The sequence below is a fragment of the Elaeis guineensis genome, chromosome 6 (assembly GCF_000442705.2).
Source record: "Elaeis guineensis isolate ETL-2024a chromosome 6, EG11, whole genome shotgun sequence".
NCBI lineage: Eukaryota > Viridiplantae > Streptophyta > Magnoliopsida > Arecales > Arecaceae > Elaeis > Elaeis guineensis.
The window spans coordinates 117,642,781-117,658,835 of record NC_025998.2 but is presented as its reverse complement, the minus strand read 5'-3'; the positions used below and the strand labels follow the sequence as shown (position 1 = coordinate 117,658,835).

The 16,055-nt window shown below is 41.7% G+C and overlaps 1 pseudogene; it reads left to right on the top strand.

The window, feature by feature from the left end:
* Positions 1–8,264: 8,264 nt before the first annotated feature.
* Positions 8,265–15,757, top strand: LOC140858822 (uncharacterized; annotated as a pseudogene).
* The last annotated feature ends 298 nt before the right edge of the window (positions 15,758–16,055 follow it).

Sequence of the window (16,055 nt, the reverse complement as noted above, 5' to 3'; positions counted from 1 at the left end):
ATCAGCAACCAAAGTCATGCTTCTTGGTAGTATTGTCAAAGTTTAACAACAACATGAACAACATAGGTCAATAGCATGTACAACTCCATTTCTGATGCATAGATGTTATATCAATGTATAAAGGTTACTGGTTCGACTAAAAACCAAAAGCTTATTAATTTCCTTATGCCAACAGCCTAGAGCTTATTATAAATTTTTTGATAGCTTTCAAAATGTGCTATCTAGAGATGACATCATAAGACTAAATCCCATGCAAATGATTCTCATTATATCATATGGCATCCCTCCAAGATTTCAAGCAATCCAAATGATATGATCAGGTCTAACATCCAACAACAAACAAAATTCTTGAGCAATCATCAAATATCATGCCAGTTTACATGGTTTTCACAGCTCCAAAATAACATTAAATATCACAAACAACAAACATCACATCCATATCTGAGCTCCATGATAAGGTACAGAAAAAAAATCAGTTTGATGTTCTATTGATCTTTCATTATAATGGCATATTGAACAAATCACATATGCATCCAAAGAGCCGATACAAAACATTTTAGAAAACAATGCTCCAACATGCTTCGGTCTTATCCAATGAACCACTAATCAGGTTCCACACGTGGGATTGCATGGATATGGGCAATCAATATCTTTAACTTCCCTTCTTCTAAAATACCAGTCTCCAATAGCCTCTGCAGTTATCTGCTCAATAGAATAAATGTGTAGTTAACATCAGTAAATTCATGCATAAAAATAATAATGAAATATAAATATATATTAGTTCAAATCATCATCAATCAAGCATATAACCAATTCACTGGGAACTGAGAAGAAAGATGATTATCAAATAATTAGAAGAAAGGGTCATTTAGAATTTCATACCAAAACTCATACTTTGGATTGTGATCTTTGATTCTTTTAATACCTTTTGCTCCTCCTTTTTTCTTTTTTTATTGTACATCGGGGGGTCATTAAGTTCCCAATAGAAGCAAAGAAAACATAGAGAAATGATAATGTCTAACAAAGCAAGTTCCAGCTGCATCTGCCATCACCAGTGCTCCGATATCTTGAGGTAAAAGAAATACTGAATCAAAATCCATATTGGCCCCAAAACTTGCAAGTCTATCAGCCAGTTCGTTGCCTTCCTTTAGCACATGGGAATCGAAGAGAAGGTATAAAATTATGTTAGGATTTGACGTTTTGAGATTCAGTCTACATTGAACCCACAGTGAGATTCGCGACGAAAAATGGAGTCCAACGAGATTAACATCACCTCAAACGAAGTCTGGATGGCCAAGATACGTACTTTTGAAGTTTGTACAGAATCCGAGGCGACGGAGGACCATAGGAGGCGGGAGCGGCCACAGGAGGCGGGACGCCGCCCAACGTGCGGGCCAGGCACGTAGGGCGCGTGGCCCAGGTGCGGGTGCGGGCCGGCCCAGGCCCAAGTGCCGCGCCTGGGACCTGTACCCCGATCCACCGTGGATCGAGTGGTCCACGACCCAGCGCATGGACCGCATGGGCGTTTCCCACACGTTTCACACGGTCTATGGTACTATTCCATAGACCGATCGTGATCGGATGGCTCTGGGATGTTTCGGTCTTGATCCAACGGCTTGAAGCTTGATTTGGATTGGTTTAGGAGTTCTAAACATAATCTAACAAGGGATTAAGCCCTTTAAAAGGGCCTGATCGCGTGAAACAGTGAGGCGGTGGTCTTTTTGGCTTGGTTTCTCACGGGAACAGAACCCGTGACTTGTTTTCTGTACGACGTGAAGATCAGAAATCCGAAGAAGAGAGAGAGCTACCGTACACTATAGAGAGAAGGAGAAGGGCTTTTGGACAGTGGACAGCTGTCACTTCAGGGGTTCAGGGGGATCTTTCAAGAGAGAGAGCTTTTGTGAGGGAGAACTTTCTGTGAGAGAGAAATTGAGTGTACGAGGGTTAAGGATGAGATCTCTTGTAAATTTTTTTTTTCATAGTAAAGTTTGCATGCCCCATGGAGGCGAACCCTTTTGTGGCTGATCCACGTATTTTGATTATTTTTGTTTTATTTCTTCTTTCTTCTTGCTGCATCGTGCAGTATTGAAAAGATTTTGAGAGGTGGTGTCCTGGCCAAACATCCATCTAACAAGTGGTATCAGAGCAAGACGGTATAAGAATGCAGATTGCAGCGGTGGTGAGCAAGACTGAAGATGGAGAAAACAGAAACAATCAAGATGGAGATCAATAAATTTGATGATAAGAGCAATTTCTCTTTATGGCAGGCAAGGATGAAGGACGTGCTCATCCAACGAGGGTTGATCGATGCTCTCTTGTGTGATGAAAAGCCGACCATCATGGAGGTAAGGGATTGAAAACAGCTACAGATGCAGGCGATGAGTACCATCCGCATGTACCTAGCGGATGAGGTGGTGATCCATATGCTGAGCGAGACTTCTCCGATGGTGCTGTGGTCGAAGCTCAAAAAGTTGTACATGGCGAAGTCTCTCACCAATACTTTTTTTCTCTAGAGACAGTTTTATCAACTGTGGATGGCTGAGGGACAGAGCGTGCAGGAGCATCTTAGTCACTTCCAGAAGATCCTCACCGACCTCCTCAGCGTTGGTAAGAATGTTGAGGAGAAGACCAGGGCGCTTGTTTTGCTAGCGTCGCTTTCCCCTTCGTATGAGTCTTTGGTGACTGCTCTTTTAATGGGGAAGAGCACCATCAAAATGGATAAGGTCACCGCAGCAATACTCCAGAATGAGGTTCTCAAGAGGGAGAACCCAGCTTCGAGCTTAGATGGTGGTAGCTCAGCTTTGGTGGCTTCTGGAGGAGCAGGAGGTGATAGACGGAGCGACAGAAAATTGCGATGAAGGTGGTCCAAGTCCAGGAGGGATTTGAGCAAAATCAGATGTTACCAGTGTGAGGAGTTGGAGCTCTAGCCAGAGATTGTCCTCAACTCAAAAATCGAACGATGGCTGCTGTAGCGACGGTCGGCAGCGATTCAGATGGAGATGTCTTGGAGATATCTGACGAGGTATCTACTTCTTTCCAGCAGTGGATATTAGATTCTGCATGCATCCATCATGTATGTTGTAGAGAGGAGCAGTTTGACTCTCTAGAGAACAGTGAGGGCACTGTATATCTGTCAGATGGATCGAGCTGTGCGATCAGAGGCATTGGGACGGTCAGCTGGAAGACACATGATGGTGCAGTGATGAGATTGGGGGAGGTCCGATACATATCCGATTTCAGGCGGAGTCTTATCTCACTTAGCAGACTGGATTCGAAAGGCTACAGGACGGTAGCTAATGGAGGAATCCTGAGGATGCTACGCGGTGATAGGATTGTGCTGGAGGAGAAAAAGGGGAGCAAAGGACATTATTATCTGGTAGGGAGCCTAGTGCGAGGTGGAGCTTCGGGAGTCAGGTGGAGCTCCAGGTGAAGGTGGATTGGGCACGACACATGAGACTCGGGAGGACGAAAGATGACGTCGCAAGGTGAGATTCCTATTGCCACAGGATGATGCCCCGAGTAGATCTCAGATCAGGAGGAGCACAGCATACGACAGAGATGGGATCGAGCGGCCTAGCTCGACTCCTATGTTTGCCCATCCATGATCAGCAGATGATTGTCCCAGGGCATGGGGGCGAGGAGATCCAAAAGCTCTCGGAGTTAGGAGGAGGTCGAATATCGAGTCGAGATGGAGATTGTTAGGATTTGATACCTCGAGATTCGATTCACATTGAGCCCACGGCGAGGTTCATGATAAAAAATGGAGTCTAATGAGACCAAGATCACCTCAAATGGAGTCTGAATGGCCGAGATACGTGCTTTTGAAGCTTGCACAAAATTCGAGGCAATGGAGGACCGCCGGCGACCGGTGGAGCGGCGGTGGTGCAGCCGCAGGAGGCGGGATGCTGCCCAGCACGCGGCCTAGGCACGGGCCCACAGCCTGGCCCAACCATGGGCGTGCAGGCCACGGCCCGAGCCCAGGCGCCCGGTGCGGGCACGACCTAGGCCCATGCGCGCGGGCTGGCCCATGCGCGCGGGCTGGCCCATGCCTAGGCACCGCGCCTTGGGCCTGTACCCCGGTCCACCATGGACTGGGTGGTCTACGGCCCAGCACGTGGACCGCGTGGATATTTTCCACACATTTCGCATGGTCCACGATATTATTTCGTGGACCGATCACGATCGGATGGCTCTGGGACGTTTCGGTCTTGATCCAACAGCTTGAGGCTTGATTTGGGTTGGTTTAGGAGTTCTAAACCTAATCTAGCATGGGATTAAGCCCTTTAAAAGGGTCTGATCGTGTGAAACAGTGAGGCGGTGGTCTTTTTGGCTTGGTTTCTCACGGGAACAGAACTCGTGACTTGTTTTCCGTACGGCGTGAAGATCAGGAACTTGAAAAAGAGAGAGAGCTGCTCTACGTTGTAGAGAGAATGAGCAGGGCTTCTGGATAGCGGATAGTGGTCGCTTCAGGAGTTCAGAGGGTCTTCCAAGAGAGAGAGATTTTGTGAGGGAGAACTTTTTGTAAGAGAGAAATTGAGTGTACGAGGGTTAAAGGTGAGATCTCCTCTTGTAAATTTTTTTTTTCATAGTAAAGTTTGTATGTTCCGTGAAAGTAAACCCTTTTATGACTGATCCATGTATTTTGATTATTTTTATTATATTTTTTCTTTCTTTCTGCTGTACCGTGCAGTATCGAAATGATTTTGAGAGGTGGTATCCTAGCCAGATATCCACCCAATAAATTGCAGCACAGTGTAGGATATCTAATAAGAGGGGATGCGTTGAGGCTGTTGCCTTCAGAAAAGTGTTCTGGTGCTTTTTAATCCATTCAATCACAGCAAGTGAATCTCCTTTTGCTCCCTTAACTATTGGAACAACAACCAGGATGGTTGTTCTATACATATTCATTGAGGTAAGATAATGCATGCAGTATGCACCTTCACAATAGAGGAGTAAGAAAAACATATAAAGAATGTAGATAATAAAGGGGTTTTGTTTGTGGAAATGGATAGCAAAGGTTGAGAAGGGGGTTCCATACCGTTGAATGGGTTTTCAAATTATATACAGCAGAAGAAATTATCATCCCTTAAGCACTGAAATAGCAACTCCATAAACCCAGTAACTAACTATACTTCCAGCTAAGACAACATGGAATCATTAGCGGCACAAAGATCCTCGTCAATGCAGTAACATAGAGGAGATGGAGAAAATGAAGAAAAAAAAAGGAGAGAAAAAATCTGATAAATTCCACAGCAAGTCCTCAAGATCATCTGATGATATACGTGTCAAATGAAGGCATATATTTTAGATCCCTATAAGCACATATAATATATCAAATGCTGAATATAAAAATTAGTAAAATTATTTGAGGACCAATCACAAGCCTAGACGCACACCCCCCCCCCCACCCGACTCCGCTCTAACACAAAGTTTCCGTTGGCTAAAATTATAACTCCCAATCCCTTCTTTTAGATTTACCATAATAGGATATCCTTTTGGCACTATTTAATTTTACAAAATACCTAAGTTACCCTTTGACGGCGGTCCTTTTTTGGAAATGTTCATTATTCTCTAGTTTTCAAATTTTTTGGATATCCTGTTCCATGGTTCTTTGATTTTTTGAACGTCCTATTACATCATAGAATCTTGTTTGTTAAGATCAAAAATAATAATTGAAAAAGTTACCCATTTAGCTGTTGTAGGCCTTCCCCTTTTGATGAAGTTTTCTCATTTGAAATTTTATTTAGTCTTGCCGAATCCCATTTCATTCATGCTGAAATTATCATGATACTAAGATTCAGGTATGTGTTAAGTCTCTCCTTCACGATAAACATTTTTCTTTCTGTTTTGTTGACTTATTTAACTCCTAAAGATCTTTTATTTTTAAAAGGCTTCATCTAGGTTTTGAGCAGTCATGAATCGTAAAGACATTGAAAATTCTATTTTTATGGCTATGTGCTCTTATGGTATCGAAGCTCATATCATTTCAATTTTACAAGATACAACTCTCAATTATATTTTGAATGAAATAGTGGAGAGATGGAAGCATTTATCCCCTACGATGATCGATATAAAATTTTATGTTCTTAAAATTTAAGATTGCTGATTATGCTCACAGTAAATAAGGATATTAGGAATATGTACAAAATATATTTAAAGTAAAAAGCTAGAATGATTGATATGGTTGTATATCATTTTGTTGAAATTTCGTATCGAGACATGCATGTGTGTTTCAAAATTTTTTTTTCTAAACAATACAGTAGAATAGAAGATTAAAATATCTTTTAATCTAAATCATGCACGTATAAAATAAAGACCATAAGGATATACTTCATATGCTGCAATTGAATACATACTAAATTTTATACTAAAATTAAATATGTAATCGAATCACATATCTGTTTTGTAATTTTTTTCTTTGAATCTGGATCTGGAAGAAGGTAGGTTCTTCCTTAGCCATACAAATGTCCGACCTCTATGGGTATCCACTCAGGATCAATCTGGAACAACCCTCTATAGTATTGATCTTTCTTCTCCAAGAACGAACATCCTGCGAATCTTAATGAAGTCTGGATCATGATCAACTCTTTGATTCTTTTCTTGATCTTTTTTTTTCTCTTCTTTTCTTGCTTTTCTTCTCTTGATTATGTAACAACCAAGCTTTAAAAATTAGCCATAAAAAAATGCCGCCCAAGCTTCCTTGGGCATGGAGATGATGGACGCCCAAACCCCTTTGGGCATTGGAAACAAGAGGGAGAGGCTTGGGGAACTCTTAGGAGGTATATGGGCCGCTGAAAATCTGATGCTTATAGCCTTAGAGAATGTCCCTTTAAATAAGCAAAAGGTTTAAATCTTATTCAAAACTAAATAGCCTTAAAATATAAGTCCTACTTACATTAGGAATCCTTATAGCTTTAGATTTTTTATCACCTTTAAGAGATCCATAAGGCAGCAACTCTTGGTGTCTTTTAACCCACTTTCTCACATGCCACATGGGGCTTAGGAGACGCCCCTTACTGGTCCCACATGCCCTCATCTAATTGGGCACATCCAACTTGATCAAATCAAGTGGTGCCCCATTCAAACAATCAAGAAATTTAATTAATGATTTGAACCCTTAATGCATATGATCCAAAATTCTAGGCATCCAACAATCAGAGCTCAATAAATCTAATTTATTTAGATTATTAGTAAGTAATTAATTTAAATTAATCTTATCAAATAAATAATTTAAGTACAAAGAAAAAATTGGATTCAACCATATGCTAGCAAGGTTACCTTGAACCCAATAGGATTTCTCTAAATTCAATTGAGACTTCATAAATCTAATTACTTATTCTAGGTCTAATCTCTTTGTTGTGTGACCCCATAGGTTCAATTCTATCTGATAGTGAGATATACCATGATCTCTATCATAGTATCATTAAAATTCTTTTCAATAGATTGGAATGATTCCACTCTAACTCATCAAGGATTGTCGATCCTGAATAACTCTAGTGAGGTCTCACAATCCACTAATGACACCTAGCAATATATAGTGACAATCCAGTAAAATTAAAATAGAACCTCAAGATATAATTTACATATGATTCAGTCCCTCTATCATAAGTCTCGACTAGATGGCAGGTCATAGATAAATCATCAAACCTCATCATCAGTCATATGATAGATTCGATTAGCTCAAGTCCAATTGTGATCCTCATAGAAATTTTTTTCATTAATCATACTGTTGTGGTCACAAACTCTCGGACTCAGTCTTTCAAATCTCATAGGACTATTTTTCTTTATCAAGATCGATAGATTCTATCTAGATGTGCATCCTACTTCTACAGTGGACCACCTGACACTAACATCCATTACAAAGTCTCATCGAGGCTATGTTTATATATCAGTCAAACTCCAGCAACCTTACTATAAGCAATCGTGCCATCACAGGTCAAAGGACCATATACACAACTATAGCATCGAGATGATCACTGACGATTGAATAAAAATCCAAGTGATCTCTCATATGGTCATGCTCAGTACTAATTGTTCTCTAACAACTATCCACACTCCTTGCTCAGTATCTCTATACTGTAGATCAGAGACTCATCTATCCCAAAGAAAGTGATCTGTGCATCGATCTATCTGGATCGATCACCATCCTCATGATGATACTATGACTGGGAGTATTTAGGAATTAATTATATATGTCTTACCATATTAGCTTCTAGAAAATACATCTAACACATTTTGCATCCATAACTGATTTGCCCAATGTGATGATCAATATAAGGTAATACAAAATCTATTTGCAATTTTTTTTAGTATTGTTTTTTCTAATTAGATTGAATTGCCTAATGTCATAATCAACATGAGTTAATCTTTTCACATTGTAGGGATAGTGGCCTATCCCAAAATGTTGAACCCTTGAAGATCAATTGTCAAAAGAGCAATTCATCTTGTATTTCCTTATTTGGTAGTTCGAGTAATTATATTTGAGTAGTCAAAGAAACAAGAGCTACCATTGAAAATAAACCAAGTCCAAGGAATACATTAGATACTTGGAAGAACTCTATAGAGGGTGTAGGTCAAGAATTTAAGGATGTCGAAATCCTTTGTGATACAATTCATAATTTTTGCATTGTAAATTACAGAGATTTTATATTTGTAAAGAATGATCGTCAACATATGACCATTGAGTGTGCATATAAAGGATATAGATGGTGCATTCATGCTTCTCACCTTGAAAATCAAGATAGATTTATAATTAAAATAATAAACAATGAACATACTTGCAAAGTATGGTTACAAGGTTGATCTCATCCTAAGGCTTCGAAGCATTGGGTTTCAAATATTGTCAAGGATAAAATTCAAGATATGCCTTTGTATAAGTTAAGTGATATTGTAAAAGATATTTGTCATGAATTTGGTGTGGAATTACCATATCATCAAGCTTAGCATGGAAAAGAGGTTGCTATCAAGAAGCTTTATGGTCAAAGATTAGTATCTTATAAACAGATAGGATGGTATTGTGATGCCATTCTTGAGATGAATCTAGATAGCATAGCAATGTATGAAACCCTTGAAGATCGATTCAGACGTCTATTCATTTCATTTAGAGCCTCAATCAATGATTTCATAAAAGATTGTAGACCTCTGATATTCATGGATGCAATATTTATTAAGCATAAGGATGGAGGAGTTTTACTTGGCGCTACGGGCAAAGATGCGAATGATGATATATATGTTCCCCATAGCATATGCTATTATTGATACAGAAAATGATGATAATTGGGACTGGTTTGTTCAGATTTTAAAAGGAGCCTTAGAGTCGTGTTTTGTCTATCATAAACAACCATTCACGATTATGACGGATAGACATCAGGGGCTTATGAAAGTAGTACCAAAGTACTTTACCGATAGCTACCACTCTTATTGCATCCGTCATGTCATGGATAATTTTAAAAATTAGGTATGCAATATCCTTTTCCAAATTTTTAAGTTTTATCTTTAAAATAGCTGAGTATGTTAATATACAAATGCTGTATATATTAACATTTTATTGTGTTGGTGCAAGATTCTGTAGGACGCCGGGATGCGGGAGTAGGCAGCAAGACTGGGCCTCCTAAGAGTGTAACCTACAAAAAAGCTCTGATCGGAGGTTACTTTGGTAGAGACCCTCCAACGCTCAAGTTAGAATCCTTATTCTACAGACAGAGAAGTGTGAGAGGCAGAGTAATGGCGTACCTCCTTTTATGGATGGAGGTAGGAGCTTTGGTTGGTAAGTCGATCGGTACGATCCCATTCGGTTGGGGCATAATTTGTGCATAGTAGTGGAACTATCGTTCAAGACTCTAAAGATATGACAGTTATGGTTGCCTTTCCACTTTATAACAACTGTTGCCTGACGAGCATTGAATTTTGAATTGATGTGTCAAGTGGTGTCAATGAGCCAAGGACTGGTTAGTCACGATCAAAAGTCGAATGCTCTGTGTCATCCTCAGATGGAGAAGTCCAGAGCCAGAGTCTGTTCATCAATAGAAAGTGGGTCGGTCAGATGTGATTGGTTGAAGATCGTTATTTAATCAGACTGAGCTAATCATTCGAGCATGCCGATGACTCTTTAGCCTAATCCATCGACAGTCTTGGGGGAGTATTATTGAGCATCAATCGGTGGGTCTTCATCTGCTCAGACTGCAGAGCACTGATGGGGCAGAAGTCGAAAACCAATCGATGATGGAACGATATAGGCCATGGTCGATGATAGATCGACAAAGGCCCAGCAGGTGGGCCTACTAGATTGGGATGTCTCAGGCCTTGGGCTTCTTCATATCATCGGCCCATACAAAATTTTCTCCAATACATGCCCCCTACTCTTGAGTCCGAGCTTCGGTCGAGCGAAGGGAGTACACCTGCTTTCCTAAGCCAAAGATATGAAGAGACTTTTCGGTTGATGGGATGTGTGCAACTTTTGGGGCAGATGTGAAATATCAAGGCCAAACCATCATAGCTGAATTAAATAAACGTTGATTCAAAATTCCTTTTTTATAGTGCAACCTTGATTTGGCCAACTGGCGGTTGCGGCTGACAAATAGCGAGGTGTCACATGCCACACGTCGTTTGGCAAGAAATGATTTGATATCTCTGGAGATTATTTCTTTCGACTGCAAAGAGGGAAAAGCCTATTCTAGACTCTTCAATTATTCCTCGCCTCTTTTGTTTTTTCTTTCTTTTTTTTTGTCTTCTTTGTCCAAGTCGCCATTGTGCCATTTTCGCTATAGCCTCTTGGAAGGATTTTTGAAAGGATTTTTCCACCATCCTATTCCTCCACCATTTGCTCTTGTTGTTAGGTGGGTCTTCTTGTTCATCCTTCTACATCCATCTATCTTTTCTTCTTCTTTTTTTTTTCTCTCTAGACTACTTTTTTGGCTTCTTCACCTTGACTTAAATGATGGGTTTCGATGATTCTATGGGAGACCGATCCTCTCCGATGGTGAATCCTGAGAATATGATCGAAGAATAGAGTGAGGTCAGGCCCAACGCCTTTGGCTCTGTACTAAATTTAAATGACTTGAGTTGGATATGGATTTGGTATGAAGTCCCCTCAGAGTTTAAGTTAAAACTCACTAGGGCTGGCAATCGGGTGAATAACCCACCTCTTGGTTGGCTTGGTATGTATGAAGAGGCACTCTAAGCGGACTTGAGGTTCCCTATTCCCCCTCTTATCCTTGACATCTTTCGTTTCTTCGATCATTTCCTTTGTGCAGTTGTTTCGAATTTTCTTAGATTTGTAGTGGGTTTTTTGGTCATCTACGTTATGGCCAGCGTTCGGCTATCTGTCTCTCTTTTTTGTTCCTTCTCACCATCAAGAGACACCATATGTCAAGGACTGATGGTACTTTTTTTCTTAGAAGGGATTCTCTCCTCTAATAAAAGGTGCTCCTTCCTCCATCCGTGGATGGAAGGAGTGATTTTTTTTTATTTCAAGCTCCTCAGTGGGTGACTAAAACTTACTGAGCTGGGGTCGGCCAGAAGCTTCCGTCTTTCAAGTTCCAAAATTGGGGCTAAAGATGAGAGTCATTTTAAGATCCTTAGGGATTTCAAGGTTCTCTCCATCGATGAGTTGTTGTCCGATGAAGTCCTCTACAATGTGAGGCTCAGTCAAGCTGACCCCAGGGGTGAGTAGTGTAGCCATCCCCCTTTTTTATTTTTTTTTCTTTTATATTTCTGACCATATTTTGGTGATTGCAGAGATGAAGTCTGAGGATCTTGCCAAGATGAAGAGGAACATTCCAAAGAAGAGGAAGACTCCATCATTAGAAGGCACCTCCAAGAAGCCAACCATCGCTATGATCAATCGAAAAGAAGCTTTGGCCGAGCATGCCTCAACAATCGAGGCTGACACTGTAGCGACGACCGACATCCCCTCAGGCCCTCCATCGATGGCTGCAGTTCCTATCTCCACCACTCGGATGCAGGCATCTCCATCCTCCATGGCTCGTGCTCCAACTCCTCTCGCATTTTCGCTTAGAGACGAGGCCCGACCTTCTCCAGTGGCCGGCCCAAATAGACTGCCTCCCCCAGGAGATCAGGTCGACATAGATACTTGACTCCCTTCGATCCCTGAGGATGCAACTTTCGACGATTGGAGGGTCGTTAGGGAGCTGATTGAGAGGATGATCCTCCCCACGGAGCTGGAGGGAATCAATAATATGGACTTTGATGACCTACAATGATATTCTGTGACTACCATGCATCAGGTGCTTCTCTTGCTCCTTTTCTTATTTTTTTGATTTCTTCTCTCTTCTTCATCTCCTTTCCTGACATGGCTTTGGTGCAGATGCTTCATTTTTTTGTCGTCCTTTTGAACTACACATGTAAAGTAAAGATGATGAAGGATCTGCACTGACATGCTGAGTCTACCGTCATTGAGGCATATGCGCAGATCGAGGCGACTAGGGAGAGGTTGAGCACTTGAAGGATGTGCTGAATAAGACTAATGCCGACCTTGCTTGGAGAAAAAAGGAGCTATAGGAGGCCACTGGCAAAATTATAAAGATTGAAAAGATGGCTGAGGATCGGGTTGTCGATCCCAAGTAGGAGACCAAGGGGTGAATTGCTGAGACCCATCGATCGGTAGTGGAGGGTTTCAGGGCCTCGATGGATTTAGCACGGGAGAAGGCTCAGGTGGTTGGGAGCTTTAAGGCATTAGAGGAGTTTCATGACGTCAAGGTCATGTTCAGTCAAGAGGCTTTTAATGTGAGGCACGAGACTAGATACAAGGATTGCTGCTATCGAGTCGCTGCTCGATTCTCTGAAACTAATCTTTCAATATTCAAAGTTACAACAATTGCATCATTGTGCGAAAACTGAATCCCTTAAGCATCTTCCTCGATAAAGTTTATAGGCTCTCCCGTTCTCCATCTTTTCACTGTCTCTTCATCCCCGCCGAGCCCTCCACTGCAATGCCCCCCAATGATAGTGTTAATTATGCCGACTGGAGGTCGGTCCTTCTGTGGCTTGACCTGCCATGGTTGCTTTGCTGGTTGAGGAGATCTCCCTCAATCTTTCTGCTGCTCCCTTCTCCATCCGATAAATCGATCGAGATGATCATGCTTGATGAAATTCTTGATCTCATCCTAGAGTTGAATACACTCCTTAGTGTCATAGCCATGATCTCAGGGGTAGAAATAGTTTTTATTGGGATTTCTCTGAGTAGGAGGTGTTCGAAGCCTCCTTGCCTTCAGGAGCTGCCTTCTGATCTCCATCAGCATCTGAGTCCTTGGAGAATTCAACAGGGTGTAATTATTATACCTCCTCAACGGTGAGGCATGCTGATCCCTTCTCTATGGGCTTTTAGGTCGATAGTTCTGAGGAGGGGTCCCATTCCTCGACTTTCGAGATGGAGACTTGGAGCGCTGTTAGATTCTCCCCTCTCGTCTTGGCGAGCACTCCTTATTCTGCTTTCCCCCCCATGATGAAACTAGTGGGGGCATCATTTTCAGCCAAGACCTCCTCCATGCCAGCATATTTTTTAGTCTGGACCAACATATCAAGGAAGTCTCGAGGATAGGTCTTCACCAGTGACCTTTTGAGATCATTCTTCAGAAGTTTGCTCATCATCGCGAACATCGAAATTGATTGATCTAAGTCACAAACCTTCAAAGTGGCCACATTAAAGTAGCTGACAAAAATTCGGATCAACTCGTCCTTCTTTTGCTTGACAGTATAGAGATAGTCAGACCGCTTCTGTTGGCATCGGCTACTGACGAAATGGTTTATGAAAAACTGACTCAGCTACTCGAAAGAATGGATCGAGATCGACTTCAAATTGGAATACTAATGTCAGGCCGGCCTCTTTAGAGTTGAGGAAAAGACTCGACAAAGGATGGTATCGATGGCTCCATAAAGGAGTATCATCGCCTTAAAGCTCTTAAGGTGATCGATGAGGTTGGCAATCCCATCGTAGTTTTTCAATTGTGGAGCCTTGAAATGTCAAAAAAGTGGCTCCTATATTATCCTCGAATCAAAAGACGGATCGTTATTGAACCCATTGTAAGGCATTGAGGGAGTATTGTGGATAGTATCAATCCACTAATCAATCTTCTGAAGCCATCGCTCGAGTACAGCATCTCAGATAGTGCAGGCCTCAGAGTGCTGGAGAAATCACCGATTAGGGACTGAATCATTCCCTGATCGGGGGCTTGGAGATCGCTGCTTTCTTGGTTTCAGAGTTCTAGGGAGGCTTTGATGGGTTTGTCTCCTCTCTAGACTTTATGGAGGGGCCCACGGTTGTTTTGATAGTGGTGGCTGTGAAGTTGGATTTGATGGTGGTGCCATCGTCAAAGGTGCAGGGATGGTTTGACCAGGCTATGGCACCACCTGTGGAGGTACAGGAGCAGCCCAAATTGCCTAGACAGTGGCCATCAAATTTTAGATCTGCTAAAAGAGCAGGTTGAACTGGTCCACCATAACCACCGCTGGCTGAGAAGGTGGGGGAGTTTCTACCACTAGCAGCTATACCCAGTTATTGGCCTGGCTCTCTACCGATCAAGGGGCGGTGCTATTGGTATAGTGGGATGAAGCTCTCTTGGGCGGCATGGTTTTGTTGCTTTCGATCTACGCTCCTCCGAATAAAGATGTCCTTCCTCTAACGTCAATTTATTAGTGCAAGATTCTACAGGATGTCGGGATGCAGGAGCAGACGATGAGACTGGACCTCCCGGGGGTGTGATCTGCAAAAAAGTCCTAACCAAAGCTCAAGTTAGAATCCTTGTTCAACAGATGGGGGAGCATGAGAAGCAGAGTAATGGCATACCTCCTTTAGGGTCTCCTTTGGGTCTCCTTTTATGGATGGAGGTGGGAGCTTTAGTTGGTAAGTCAGTTGGCATGATCTCATCTCGTTGGAGCATAATTTATGCATAGTGGTAGAACTATCGTTTGAGACTCTTAAGATTAGCGGGGTTGCCTTATCTATTTTGTGACAGTTGTCACCTAAAGGACATTGAATTTTGAACTGATGTGCCAACTGGTGTTAGTGAGCCAAGGATTGGTCGGTCATGATCAAAAGTCAGATGCTTTGTGCTGTCCTCAAATGAAAAAGTTCAGAGCTGGGGTCTGTTCGACAACAAAAAGTCGGTCGGCTAGATGTGATCGATCGAAGATAGTTATCTGATCAAACTGAGCTAATCATTCGAGCGTTCCGATGACTTTTCAGTTTAACCCATTGGTAGTCCCAAGAGAGTGTTATCGAGCACCAATTGGCTAGTCTTCATCTGTTTAGACTGTAGAGCACCAATGGGGCAGAAGTCGAAGATCAGTCGATGACAGAACGATATAGGCCATGGCCGACGATAGGTCGGCGGAGGCCCCATAGGTGCGCCTACTGGGCTGGGATGTCTTGGGCCTTAGGCTTCTTCATATCATCAGCTCATGCGAAATTTTTTTCAACATATTATTTTATATGTAGCTGCTCATCTATTATTATGAAATTGAAAGGAAGAGATTAGTTGATTTATTCAATGCTGCTGTATATACTCCAGGGCCGAATATTTTTCAAAAATTAATGAGCAAACTTCTAGCAGAAGTCACAGGTGTAAGTAACTTTATAATGCACGCGAAGCTAAAGCATTGGGCAAATTCAGTTTTTTCAGATCCAGGCTGGGATATCATGACATCTAATGTGGCTGAGTGTTTTAATAGTTGAATCTTGGAGGTTCGACATCTTCCTATTTCTTAGATGGTTGATCATATAAGGCTCCAAATTATGTAATTGATACATGATAGACGGACTCAAGATTACAGCATTCAAACCCATCTTTGTTCGGATCTTGAAAAAGTGTTGCAAAGAAATGCAAAAGAGGGTTAGAGGTTATCCGTCTTCATATCAAGCATCATGATTTATAATATAAAGGATACAAAGTACTCATATAAGGTTGACCTATAGGAATGCACTTGCTCTTGTGGTAAATAGCAAACCTTTCGGATGCCATGTAAGCATGCATGTGTATGCATTGAGAAGGTTGGTAGATCATTATATCACTTCATTGATAATTATTTTCAGATTGAAT